We start from the raw sequence: 13,087 nt of genomic DNA, 5'->3' as shown, positions 1-13,087 counted from the left end.
AAAGATTTTGTGTAACTTGTTCAAGTCTTAAAGAAAGTAGCAAACAAATTCAATTAGAAAAAATTTATAATAATAAACATATCAATGGTAACTATAATAAGGAAATAATGAGTATGATTAATGTTTTCAAGAAAATGAAATTAATATATTGATTTTTTTATATTTTCATTGATTTGTGACATTTTATTAAAAAAATATATTAGAAAAGACAGAGAGAATCAAAATAATAATTACTTTTAAAAGAAGACATGATATATTCTCTATATCAAAATAATATTATTATTGTATTACGAGAATCTTGAGGGAATTAATGAAAAAGAATTCTTTTATTATATGTTTCAACTAGCTTTTTCCTAAAGATGATTTAAAAAGTAAAAGAAAAATGAAGTATAGTTTATTTAGAAATTTAAAATGATTATATAAAATATTTCTTACAGAAAAGTTATCTATATATCAATTTTAATTTACTAAAATATGCACAAACAACTTCAATCGACATATATGAGAAAAAGTGACCGTAATTAGGGTGAAAGGATGATGTGAAGTTGTGGAACGTTTAAGATGTGTGTTTACTTAGATGTTCCTTTCTGTTGAACGTTTAAGACTTTAACTACAACACTTCACTCATCACCTGAGAAAGTTGGAACTAAGGGAAATGTGTGCATTTGGCTTGAGAAATTAGCAATTGATTTAGGCAATTCCCCACCAAAATTATTTACTCCTAGACGTAAAACTTGTAGGACTGTGCAATTGACCAAAGAGAAGTCAAGAATCTCTAGTTTTGATGCATTACAATGATGCGAGAACAGAACCTTTGAGATTGTTGACCGAACCAGCAAATACTTGAATGTTAATTCCAACATCAGCTTGAAGATGGTTTTGAGTAAAATTGAAATAGTCATTTCAATAACTCATAATGTTGAATGGATCTGCTACTATCCTTCCTTAAGATCATCCATACTAGAAGACATGTATTTAGGATTTTTTACAACAACCTTCTAGAACTTGCACAAGGATCATTCATATTTTCGGTGCAAAATTTTTATGCTAACTCTCAAATGATACAGGTTATGTTTTAAGGTGGTGATGCTATTAAAAAGGTAACTGAGATTGCCAATTTGTATCAATAATCTCTACACACTAATTTATGATTCGGAGTTGTGCCAGGTAAGAAAAAAACTTGTGTATTTATGCAACTTTAACTTGATCTCACTAACAAATAAAAATCAAATTTCATCGAATTACGATCATGTAAGTGTTTGGAGTCTTTGAGATGTTCTTTATTCAATTTGTGTAACTATAATTTACATATAGTTTATTTATTCAAGAGTTGCCTACATGATTTGTAAGGTCCAGTTTATTTTCTGCCCTAATGTTTAAGGGTTGACCTTAATCTGTTGGACCTAAGGGCTGGCCCAAAAAGGGGAACCAGACCCTAAGTCTGTCCTAGCCTAATCTTTCCTCTCACTTTGCAGAAAACACAGTCGTCAACTCTCCCCTTTCGCAACGAGAAGCTTTGCTAGGGTTTGATTCCTCGTCCCTGTAAGTTCGCTCAAAGCTCCTTCCTGCTCAATGTAAGTTATCCTTCGTCTCCTACCATCCCTTCCTTGTCATATTTTCGTGTTTTCCCAGCTAGGGTTATGTAGGGAGCTCTTCTTATGTTTTGTTTCATTGTTTTTCTAGTTCCCTGAACTGTTCTGGAGCTGATGTGCTCACTCTTGTGGTGTCGAGGTCCTTTGCCAAACCCTTTCCAGGTAAAAGAAGCTAGGACTCATTGTTTTATTTGATTTTCTGGAGTTTTGGTTCTGTTCATTGTTTGGAAATGCTTTGTTACTGTTATAATGGAGTGCAAAATTGTTGAAACCTTGTTTGACTCGAATACCTAACTGTGCCTACGTGAATAGTGGAGAGTTCTGTTCTTCTCGCCCAAGCGAGCCTTTCATCGCCTAGGCGAGATTAGCAGGAATTCGCCCAGTTTTCTGCTCGAGCGCTCGCCCAAGCGAGGGGTTGTGGTTTTGAGCGACGAACTGTCTCGCTCAGGCAAGACAACCTCGCCTAAGCGAGAGCTTGAGAAACCTTCTAGGGGCACTGTTGCAATCTCGCCTAAGCGAGAGTCTGCAGCTTGAGCGAGAGCACTCCTCTCGCCTGAGCGAGGACTCCCAGCTTAAGCGAGACCTAGCTTGAATTTTTGCTATGCTTTGTTTCATGAATGTTGATGGTTGTTTGATTGGTTGGTTCGTTGATTTATTATATATAAATGGGGTGGATATGCATGTACTATGTATGTTATAGGTGGGAACAAATGAATTGGTAATGAGCTTGGCATGAGATATGATTGATGGTTGGTCATTTATACTAAATGACATGTTAATGGTATGCATAAGAACTTCATGATTGGTTGATAATGTGTGAGTAAGGTTTGTGTAGGACATAATTCCATGACCCTTGTAGCGGGGCTTGTGGTGGTGCCTCATCTTATGGACATAATTTTGTGGGCCCTTCTAGGGGGAGTTCACGGTGGTTCCTCAACTATTGGACCTAATTCCATGAACCTCGAGGTGAGAGTTCACGATGGTGCCTCGATATCAGGACGTAATTCCACGAGGGTAACGTGGTGGTGCCTCAAGGCCAGGACGTAATTCCACGAATGCCACGTAGTGGTGCCTCTTGTAAGGGTGTAATTTCGCGAAGGCCTCGTGGTGACACCTCACTACTAGGACATAATTCCACTGTCTCGTGGTGGTGCCTCATTAAGTGTATTCGGATAGTCAAGTATTGGAGTTTTAATTGGTTTGGTATATCATGTGTGGTTCCCCAGTATTTATGCTTGAATATGCAATTGTATGTTGAGTGTACGATGTAAAGACTTTTTCACTAGCTTACCCTTTGCTTGTTTGTATGATTGTGTGTGGTTTCCTCCTTTGCGATGATCATCAACCTTATTGATGTGAGCAGACGTGAGAACCTCTGGCAGTGGTAACGATAATAGAGATGCCGCAGTTTGATGAAATCTCGGGCGTCTATCGGGCTCACTTTGGGGACCCACAGCTTTTGGAGTTTAGTAGTAGTAGTTTCTCTCGCACTTGACGAGACTCTGTACTTCGTTTAGACCATGTGGAGCCTTTTCCTTTTGTTATGAATATGTTGGGGTACTATGTACGTCATATTCCGAATTTCCATACTCTCTAGATATCTTTATGTGTGGCGTTTTATTTAAATTGATTGTATCCATTTGGGACGTTACATGGTTGCTACTTGGTATAACATATTTAGTTTATTACTTACATGACATAATGAAAAGTCTTATTTAAGTGAGCATTTATGTCGAGTCTTAGGTGTAACAGGTTTTCATGTGAAACAGATTTTGACAATACAGCATTGGACAATGGTGAATATTTTCAGGTTCTAATTATGTCAATAAGTTTTAACAAACACAAATGACTATTTTAAAAAAATAGATTAAAAATAATCAATTATTCGATTCTAGAACTTATTTTTAGAGTTTTATTAAGCAAATCTAATTTAGTTAATTAATTTAAAACTTCAATTGGATTTATAAAAAATCACTTTAACGTTTGAGCTAATCCAAATAAATTCAACATAACTAACGAAGTTATGTTGGGATCGAAGAAACCTATATTTATTTTTAATGTGTTAGTAGGAAAAAGAAAAATCCGATTCTATGACCCCAAAGTATTCTAAAATCGCTTATATTCATAATATCTATTTTATTCTAAAATTATTTATTGAAAAAATAATCTAAGATCTTCAATAAAAGAATTTAATTGTAATGTAATATCATTATACTTCTATATGCACATTTTACACATAAAATACGCAAAAAAGTTCAATTTTCTTTGCGTTGTGAAATGGATTATGTATGGTAAGATTCTAAAGTTGTTGTCCAAAGTGGGACCATTCACCAAATTAATGCAATTCTGAATCAAAATTATCAATACTATGCAGAAAAAATTACACAAATGAGCAAGTCATATTTTCTAAACGTTCTTTTGAATGACAACTTCTATATTTCTTTTAAAGTTGTGTTTCTGATATACAACTTTGTACATTTTTTTAATCTCTATGAAAAAGTTCATATCTTTCACGATTTTTTTTTTTATTTATGTTGCCTAAAATATTTTTATTTTTTTAATTATTAAAGAAGTCGTACCATCTATTGTACGTGTAAGGCCCATTAAAATCAGTTTCTCTTTTCTGCCCTAATGTGTAAGGGCTGACCTTAATCTTTTGGGCCTAAGGGCTAGCCCATAGGGTGCAAAAGCCCTAAAGCTGCTAGGGTTCCCTTTGTCAGCCTCACTTTTGCAAATTCGTACCTAAACATTGTCCCTCCTATTTCAGAGCTCTGCTAGGGTTAGTTGTCACCCTCTCCGAGCGAACTTCAACTTCTCCACTCCATGTAAGTTATTTCCGAGCTCGTTGTAGTTTCTACTAACTCTTCTGTGGCATTTCCGTGAGACTTTTTGATGACCCCTTTTGCTATATTTTCTTTGGTTTCCTTCCAGCCGTTGTTCTCCTTCATTGAGTTGTTGTGCCCTTACCTTCGGTGTCGAGGGCGTGTAGGGCTGTCTTGCTAGCTTATTTCCAGGTAAGGGAAGCTAGAACCCTTTTGTCTGGTCAAATGATGGTGGTTTTGATGGTGTTCTGTGATTTTTCGTGCTTATATGTGGTTGTGATTGTATGGCATGATTTGTGTTGTTGTTTGGGCATGAACTGTGTTGATAGCAGTGAGGAACAGTAGCGAAGTCTGTTAAACTTGCCTAAGCGAGCCTGCTTCGCCTAGGCGAGATTAACAGAGACTCGCCTGTGTATTTCTCCACGAAGGGTTGCCCAGGCGACCCACTGCACTTTTGGGCGAGCGAATGTCTCGCTTAGGCGAGGAGGGTCTCGCCTAAGCGAGAACGCGCGTAGGGTTCTAATTCTGGAAGTCGAGCTCTTGCCTAAGTGAAGGGAGCTCGCCTGAGCGAGGGTCCTCCTCGCCTGGGTGAGACCCTTCTGCCTGAGCGAGATGCTAGGCGAGAAGGTGGTTGGAATTGATATTTTCTTTGATTTCAAAAGTGGACAACATGCTTGTATGAGTATTCTTTTAAGTTTATAAACTGGATGGCCATTGTGAATGAGGTGGTGTATGAGTTATGATTTGTGGGCTTTAACATGATGTGACCATGACGATTGTATGAGATGATTCATGAAATTGAAATGATGAGTTTGGTATGAGTTCAACATGAGATATGAAAGGGTTGGTATCAATGTGACATGGTAATGGTATGAGACAGAGCTCCATATTCTGGGCTCGTGAATAACGAGTTGGCAAGGTTTGGTTGGGAATACGAAAGATGTGGACAATGAGAAATTGTATGAGATGTATATGTATAAGTATATTGTGTGTATGCATGCCGAATCTGTTTGATTGATTAAGAAAGTTTGGTCCGTGTCAGTGCGTAAGTCCTTGGGATCTCTAGGTGAGATTCCCAGGGTCGTGCTTCAGTGGTCGGGACGTAATCCCATGGCCCCTGTTAGTGGGTGTCCATGGTGGTGGCCCATCTGTATAACTAGGTAAGGATTCAAGGTAAGGTTGCATCCTGACACTCTAAGGAGTCAGTTAGTCTCATCTAGAGCGGACTGACTCCTGTGGTGAGAGTAGCAGGAGGCTCAAAATTCATTGAGGGCTAACCTTGTGGTGAGGGAAAATTGATTCATTATAACACTTGTAACACATAGCTCGGGGGTGAGCAGAGGTATCCACCACAAGCGCAGGCATCCGCTGAATCCGACCAAGTTATATGTATCTGGATGAGTCGAGTCAAGTTGTAGTGTATTGCTTGTACATTCTTGTTTGATGCATGTATAATGGGCTGTGAATATGTATATATCTGACTTTTGATGAAATGATTTTGTGTCTCTAGCTTACCCTTTGTTTGTTTGATTGTCTTGTGTGTGGTACTTCTCTTTTGCGATGATCATCAATTTATTGATGTGAGCAGAAGCGAGAGGTTCTCGCGGTCAACAGGGAAACGGTGACTCCGCTGCATAGCCCATCTGGGTTGGAGCTGGTGTTTTATCTCGTTGGGTTTCTTAGGGCTACGGCCCATGTATTTCGTTGACTTATGACCTCCTTGTGTTTCCTTAAATTTTATGTCTGGTTTCCTGTGGCATCGTGGTGTGCCTTACGTTGTATGGAGTGGGTTTAAACTTCAGGACTACGCTGTTACATTATAATCGTGTGACATTTTCTTTTAATTACGTTCATTAATTAATCAGGACGTTACAGTACGACTTCCGTGTTTTTTTTATTTCAATTATGTTCTTTTTTAAATGTAAGCATATTTTTTTTAAGAATTTAATTAATGGATTTTTTTTAACTTTTTATAATTTTCTAAATTTTTATAAATCATATTTTTATTCTGATGTATGTATTTTAATAATATGATTTTTTATAATATTTTATATGTTAAAATATTTTTTAATAAACATCATTAATTTTTTTTAAAGTTTTTAGGTAAACATTTTTAAATAATGAATTATCTCTGATAGATTAAGAATATTTAAGGGCTAAATAGTGTAAAAATTCATTTATGTATCATGGCCAAGTAGAACAGGGTTTTGGGTCAAATTAGGTCTACTCCCAATTTGTGGCTTAGCTTAATCTTGGGTAGTTTAAGCTTTTAACCTAACTTGGTGGACAAGGCATCATGGTGGGCGTCCCACATTACGAGAAGCAGCCAAGTGTCATGATTCTATTAGTGTAACTTTTGCAAGAGTAGTGGCCACATAGAATATTAGGAATGGGGAGTTTTTCTAAGAGTTAGTGGCCATATGTCCTCCTCTACTTCACCAAGATAGGGTGTTTAGGGTTTGGAGCCAATGAAGCATTTTTAGGGTTTTGGTCTACTTTGGAGACACCTCCCTCTATAAATAGAGATGTTTCCCCCTTGTAAAATCACTTTGAGATTTGTAATGAAATGTTGCCCTTATATTAAGTCATTCTTAACTTGTTTATAAGTCTAGGTAGTAATGAAATGTTTCCAACATCTAAAAAGAACCATAACCATCTCCATCCCACCACAAACAACCACAAACATAGCAGTTAATTTTAGGCTTTGTATTATGGGCCTAATAGAGTAGGGTTTTCTTTGGGTCGTGGAGGAAATTTGGACTTTAGAAGCATTTTGAACAAAAAAGTGAGTTGGGTCTAACTTTGGGCCCTTTTGGAGTGCAATACCACTAAAGGATTCTAGATCCTTCATGCTCATAGCTTTCTTAGGTTGTAAGTCATACCTCCTACATACTCTCTTTTGGCTCCAAAATTCAATTTTCTAGCACCAAAATTCCCTCTTATTTTTCGAGACACTTAGTTCTTCTTTTCTCCTATAAATAAAGGAGCTTAACTCTTGAAATGTAACTTGAATTTTAGTAATGAAATTATGCCCAATTATGTGCACAACCTCTCTTTTGAGCTCACCTTAGAGTAAACTCCTCTCTAGTTTACGCTAGCCTCTATCCTTAGGAGTTGGCCTCACCTCTCTCTAGGAGCTTCACTAAACCGAACCAATCTTCATCCTCTCAACCTCTTCTTCTTACAGCTTCTGCAACCACTCTCTTCCATCGAGACCATCTTCTTTAGAAATTCATTGCAAGAGCAAAGGAGAAAGTCATCATGTGGTATCTAGAGCTTTGGCTGCTCGCAATCATCAAAAGATAAGTTTTTCTCCTTAATTTTTTTTTTTGTAATTCTGTGTTATTCAATGTTTCTTTTACTTGTCTTGTGAGTTTGTACCGATTGATTACTCATATATGTCTTCTTCCTTTGGTTCAACTTCATTTGCTTCATCTTGAACCATCCATGTGTGCTTTAGGTATTTTCCTTTGATTATACCGATTGCTTTTTTACTTCCTTTGAGTATTTGTATTGTTCGGTTAAAGTGTTTCATACTTGAGTTAATTTTAATTTTGAGATCCAATGTTGTGTCTAGAGTCATGTTTAGTCCATATATGTTATTACTTCCTTTTTAGCCTTTTAAATTTTGATTTGAATTTATGTTGTTGCTTTGAAATGGTGAATGCGTTTCTAGTTTAGATTTAAGTGCACATTTTTTTGCTATTAAATGAACATTCTCTTCTCTCTTGGAGCCTTGGAAATAAACCTTCACATCTAGATAACCTTGGTTATCTTAATATCCAATGAAAATTTTCCTTGTGCTTCCTTAATCATCTAATCATCATTTCCTATTCTTGTGCTTTTGAGTGCTTTTTCATTTTTTTTTTTGAGTTCATTTTGCTAATTAGTTCTTAGCAATTTCTAAAAGTTAAGATTCCATTATGTTTCATTGAGTATATCATTCTATATTTTGATTCCTTCCAGCTTCCATTCTACTATTTACTTCTTGTTTTTCATTAAAAGTTTATGTTATGAAGCCTTGTGTAGTGGTGATTCTGATTTATGGTGGAAAATTATTGTTGTAAAAGTCATAAAAATAAAGAAAAAGAGCACAAAAAGAATACAAGAAAGTGCCAAAAAGAATCAAAGAAAAATAGCAAAACAAAGTGTCAAAAGAAGTACACTAGAATCGTTACTAGCATTTGTGTTTTGAATGCTTTGTTGGTTGTAATTTGGTGCGTTTTTTTACCACTATTTTGCATAAACTTTTATGCTAAATGAGTTGCTTAGTGCACCATGGGATCATAAGCTTGTAAAGACAAGAAGTGCTCAAGTTTGACTTTAGTAGTTTTTTGGTTTTTTTTATCCAATCTAGAATCTTTCTTTAGGTGTTCAATTTGGAATGCTTAGTTTTATTTTGTGCCTTAATTTATTGATTGTCTTTTGTAACACCCTCTATTTTATGTTAATTATATTTAACTTTCTTGTTTAAATATGTCGTATGAAACAACTTTATGATTCCATAATTAAATTGATAAATTAAGAGGAAGGTCTTTGTACAAAGTAAATGATGATTTTTTTTTATGCCAACTACCTCCTATTTTCGAGTTGTCTAACTAGCATTGTGATTAAGGCTTCATAAACCATTGGATTAGGATGCAATTTTTACAAAGCATCACTGAAACATAGTTCTTCACTATGACTGGTGGGATTTTAAATAGGAGGTGTATGTAAGGAGCAGTAATTCCCACACTTTAGTGTAAAATTTAGGTCTCCACATATTGTCTACTTTTGAGTTGCCTTGGTAAATATTTTATTCCTGGTTCATTAACCGTTGAATCGAGATGATATTTTTATATAGAGTTCTTAAGACATAGTACTTAACTTGGACTGTTAGGATTTAGATTTAGAGGTGTGTGGTTAGAGAAATAATTTTCGTAGTTTGAACTGGTTTCACTTACATCCTATTTTGAGTTATTTTAGTAAAAATTCAATTCCAATTCCATTAACTGTTGGATTGAGCTCAATTTTTTAGACATGTTCTAGAGACATAAGTATTTATTTTCACTATAGGGATTTACAAATATATATGTGTGGTAAGATATATAAATTTTACAATTTGGAGTAAGAACAAGTCTTCTAGAAAGTCAACAAGTCTCCTTGCAACTGCCATGAAGTTCCAACTATTGGAAATTCGAACAACTCTCATAAATATACCATTAATTCATCCTTATCCATTTGTGCAAGGTTTTTCATATAAACAGGACTTCATTTCCCACATCTTCACAAAATCCTACAAAATAGAGAAAGAAATGATGAAGGATTATCTTGTTCCTTTTTAAGATTATTGAATATGGTGTGAGTTGATTAAGAAAGCTAAGTGAAATCTCCACTGGACATTAAGATAGCAAGCTATCTAGATGTAAAGGTTCCCTTCACAAAGCTCAAGAGAAGAAGATGATGGATTGATTCAAAACAAAAACGAAATGGAAGGCACAAAAACCATAGAAAACCAAGAACAATTAAATGAAGAAGAAAACATAAAATGGAAAGGAAAGAAATGGTAAAAATGTGAGAAGCACGCCACTACAAGGCTAGGCTAGAAGCCATGGCAACCTTGAAGATGAGTGGATGTGTGCCGCCACTTGCTATGCAAGATAAGGCTTAAAAGTATTCACTCCATAGGGAGGAAACTCTCACAAATGGTTGAGACACAAGAGTGTTTTTACTTCAAAATCTTCAACCCTTTTACATGTCTAGGAGCACCCCTTATATAGAAGAGTTTAGGGGCCTCTAAGCAAATAAAAGATACCTAAGGATGTCTCTACAAAAACCTAACCCTAGCTTCTAGAAACTAGGTCAAATAAGGTTACAAAAATGAGAGACAAAAAAGCTAACTATAGTGTGTGCAAGGCTAATTTCGTTCTAGCACAAAAGGAGACCAAGAATGTGTCTCATATGTCTCTAAAAAGTGGTCAAAGTGTGCTAAAAACAAAGGAGACCAAAGGTACATAGGTACACTTGCTTCATGCCTTTTACTTTATGCTTTATGCCTTTGCTTTACTCTCTCCTCCACATCATTTATGCTCCCCAATCACCATGCGCCACCTAGCATTGCTTTCTTACTCCTAATTAACCTACAAAGCAAATAAACATAGATTAGTATGTTGGCTTAAGTCAAGTCAACTATAGTCAACAAGTCAAACCTAGTCAAAGGTCAACAAGTCAATTAAAGTTGATTCAACTAAGTCAACTTAGGGAATCAAAAATAACAAACACAAATGAAATGGATGAAGGATTAGTGATCTTCCTTCCTAAACATGCTTAGTCTTCTTAAGCATGTGCCTTCATCCTTGGTTGGGGTCAATCGTTCATCATCCTCCCCTTCTTGGAGAGAATTTGACCACAAATTCTTTAAGCCTTTGTAGATGGAGCTTGACTTGATTTGGGGGAGGTTTTGCGCCTCCCTTTTATGAGCTCTTGTTCCATCTTTTCTAAGGGTACTATCCCTAGCTTTGGTTAGGTCATCCCTCTTTTCTAGACCACTCTTCTTCTCATGCTTGCACATTGGGTCTTCCTTTTGAGCCTTCCATCTTGCTTTGAAAATCTTTTTTTAGAGGCAAGTAACACTTTGGAGGTAACTTGCTCTTTTTCTTTTTCATCTTTTCTCTTATCTTTCACTTTATTTTGGTCCTCATTTGCTTGATTGGGTGAGAGAGGTAGGAGTGTGAACTTCTTGCCTTGGAAGGAGAAAGCATAGGTGTTAGGATGACCATCATAAAAGACTTTTCTATCAAATTGCCATGGCCTACCTAACAAAATATGAGTTTCTTGTATAGGCACAACATCACATAACACCTCATCTTTAAAATTTCCAATTGAAAAGTTTATGAGGACTTGTTGAGTTACTTTAATGTCTTCTTTCTTAAGCCATGATAGCTTGTAGGGCTTGGCATGAGGGATAGTTTTCAAGCCAAGCTTGTCCACAACCCTTGTGCTAGCCACATTTACACAACTTCCATTATCTATGAGGAGGGGATATAGTTTGTCTTTGATATGACACCTTGAATGAAAAAGTTTTTGTCTTTGAGAAGGGTCAAGTTCCTTGGAAACTTGTCTTAGTTGGTGCCTTATCATTAACAATCCACCTTCAAGGGGTTTAATCCTTTCACTTGAAGAAGAAGTGTGGGAAGAAGTACTTTTGGGGGAAGGGGGAGAAGAATGTTCACTCTCTACTTTTTTAAGGTTTAAGGCCATGGTTCTTTTGGTGGGACAATTTGAAGTTATGTGCCCATATCCCAAACACTTAAAACATTTTATAGAACTTGTCCTTTGACCTTGAGAAGAATTAGGAGTTTCATTAGAAGGCCTAGACGAATTAGTCCTAGGAGGTGGGTCTTTGGAACTCTTGAGTGGTGATTTATCATGTTTTCTTTCTTTATCTTTCCAAGTACTAGAATAGTAGTCATTGTATGAACCACTCCTCTTGGCCTCTTTTTTCTTTTGCAATTGAGTTTCAACTTTGATGGCCAAATGTAAAACTTTGTCAAGAGAGGAGTACTCATATAACTCTACTAAATCTTGTATGTCCCTCCTTAACCCACTCACAAATCTAGCTACCTTTTCCTCTTCACTTTAAAATTGGAGTCCTACTTTTAGAAGCATGGACTCCATTAACTTGTAATATTCATCCACACACATGGACCCTTGTTGAAGCCTTTGGAGCTTTAAAAGAGTCTTCCTCCTATAGTAGGAAGGAACAAATCTAGCGCGCATCAAATTTTTAAGGTCCCTCTAAGAAGTTGCGAGTGACTCTTGGTTAATATTGTCCTTACATAATTTATACCACCAAGTCATGGCATAATCCTCAAACTCTAAGACTACTAAATCTACTTGCTTTTGATGACTAACTACATGAATGGTAAAAATTTGGTCCACTTTTTGTTCCCACTCAATGTAGATGTTTGGGTCATTTTCTCCTTTGAACTTAGGAATCTTTGGAGTTTGCTTCTCTTGTGATGGTTTGCGCCTAGAATGCCCTCTTTTCCTAGCCTCTCTTTCTTGCTCCTTAGCTTCAAGCCTTTGAATGTGCTTTTGGATTCTTAGGTCACTTTGCTTCTTGTCCTTTCTCAATTGTTCAAAGGCCTCCTTCTTAGACAACTCCAAATCCCGAAGCAATCTCATCAATGTATTGTTTTTGTTTGGTGTAGGTGCATTTGATGAACTTGCCATGATTCCTACAACAAAAACACTCAAATCTGAGACAAAATAAATGGATTACGGGTTAGACAACATGCAAATCGAGACCAAATCCAACCCAAAATGCAACCCAAGTGTTTAGATCACACTCCCAAAGTAACAAGGTAAGGCTAGCACTCAAAATCCACCAAAGGAGTGAAGCAAACACTTTTAAAAACTTGTTCAAAACCTTTCAAATGCAAGACAAGTGATTCGGCCATAACAATCCCAAGAGTTTCAAGAAAAGAAAACTACTATGACTCAACAAAGAACACCTAGTGACAAGCAAGAAAAGTACAAAAACAAGAAAGTTTAACTTCTAAGGAAATTTTGTTTTAAAGACAAAACTTGAACAAGACTAAAGCAATGAAAAACACTTTTAAAGACTATGGAAAGCATTTGAACAAGCCAAGATTATACCTCAAATTATGCATACACCAAGAAAGATCATAA

The sequence above is a fragment of the Vigna unguiculata genome, chromosome 5 (assembly GCF_037176805.1).
Source record: "Vigna unguiculata cultivar grain cowpea cultivar isolate G323 ecotype 2 chromosome 5, ASM3717680v1, whole genome shotgun sequence".
NCBI classification, from domain to species: Eukaryota; Viridiplantae; Streptophyta; class Magnoliopsida; order Fabales; family Fabaceae; genus Vigna; species Vigna unguiculata.
Note: the sequence above shows the minus strand (reverse complement) of the source record.